Source organism: Pongo abelii, chromosome 11 (genome assembly GCF_028885655.2).
Source record: "Pongo abelii isolate AG06213 chromosome 11, NHGRI_mPonAbe1-v2.0_pri, whole genome shotgun sequence".
NCBI classification, from domain to species: domain Eukaryota; kingdom Metazoa; phylum Chordata; class Mammalia; order Primates; family Hominidae; genus Pongo; species Pongo abelii.
The window spans coordinates 23027274-23028989 of NC_071996.2; the positions used below are offsets into that span (position 1 = coordinate 23027274).

Sequence of the window (1716 nt, forward strand, 5' to 3'; positions counted from 1 at the left end):
TTAAATGCTACACAAGGGGTTGATTATTCAGGAGTTTTCCAGGACAGGGGCTGGGAATTCCTGGAACTGAGAATTTCTTCTCTTTTTAGACAATATGGGGTAACTTCCAGGAGTTTCCATGGCATCTGTAATTGTCATGGTGCTGGTGAATTATAATGAGTGTTGTCTTCTTGATTGTGGCTGGCTTCAGCTGGCCTCTTTGCCACATCCTGTTTTATCAGTGGGGTCTCTGTGACCTGTGTCTTGAGAAACAAGTCCTGCTGAACTCCTATCTCACAGTGAACCCCAATGTGAAGAATGAACATCAACTTAGCCACTTACCAATTTACCTTGGCACTCCTTCAAACTCTTCCTTGCCTCAAATTCCTCACCATTTTATTGCGAAGATTAAATAAACTTTTCCTGTAAAGTACTTTATATAGTACCTCTGCTCTGTACCTATCTGTAATAAGTTAAAAACACTTTATTACTTTTTTGTCTGAATCTAACAGCTTTCTCTCAGAATTCTAAGGGAGTATTATTAAAGTTATGTTCTACTTCAGCACAATAGGAGAAGTCTACATTTATGCTGAGAACTATGGTAATCTATATCTACCATCAGAAATGTTAGAAATTTCTCCTGGATATATTATGTGATGATTTTGAGACAGGTTCCTAGAAGTGGAATTGTAGGTATTCATCTTTTAAATGTTGGTAGTTATTGTCAAATTGCCTTTTATACCAGCAGTATTTGAAAGTGCTTATTTCTCCACAGCTTAACCAATAATGAATATTAACAATTTATTAGATTTTTGCCAGTTTAATGAGGAGAAAAACCTCATTTTAAGTTTGTTTTGCTCTAATTACCAGTGAGAACAGGCATCTTTCTAAAAAATATAGAACGCTTCATGAATTTGCATGTCATCCTTTCACAGGGGCCATGCTAATTTTCTCTGTATCATTCTAATTTTAATATAGGTGCTACTAAAGTGAGCACAACCAGTCATCTTTAAAAATGTCTTTATGTCCCACAGCTTACTAGTCATGTGAACTAAAAGGCATTACAGTTTGTATTTCTCTGACAAAATATTTGCTTTAAGTTCCCACTATTTTTAAGCCAATTAATCAAAGCTCTTTCATATCACACACACAACACCTATAAATACATAGTCAGAAGAGGATCTAGTACTTGTATGATTTTTCATTTGCCAGTTTCAAGTATCTCTTTAAAGCATGCAGTTTCTATGACTTAATAAGCAGGCACAACTGAAAGGCAAAACAAATCTCCCCAAATTAAGGATCCGTTTTATGTATGTATGTATGTATGTATGTATGTATGTATGTATGTATTTTTGAGATGGAGTCTCACTGCTTTGTCACCCAGGCTGGTGTGCTGTGGCGCAGTCTTGGCTCACTGAAACTTCCACCTCTCGGGTTCAAGCGATTCTTGTGCCTCAGCCTCCTGAGTAGCTGGGACTACAGGCACCCACCAACAGGCCCAGCTAATTTTTTTTTTTTGTATTTTTAGTAGAGACAGGGTTTCACCACATTGGCCAGGCTGATCTTGAACTCTTGACCTTGTGATCCGCCTGCCTCAGCCTCTCAAAGTCCTGGGATTACAGATGTGAGCTTCTTCACCCTGCCAGGATCGCATTTTTATATCAGATCCTGGATTCCCCACAAAGAAAATCAGCCCATCTCCCGTAGGAATCTTATCTCTCAGTGGGGGGTGGACAC

General features: G+C 38.5%; 1 non-coding gene across 1 annotated transcript; it reads right to left on the minus strand.

The window, feature by feature from the left end:
* Positions 1 to 869: 869 nt before the first annotated feature.
* Positions 870 to 976, minus strand: LOC112132546 (U6 spliceosomal RNA). The gene has a single exon (XR_002914294.1). It is a non-coding gene; the product is annotated as a U6 spliceosomal RNA (small nuclear RNA).
* Positions 977 to 1716: the final 740 nt, after the last annotated feature.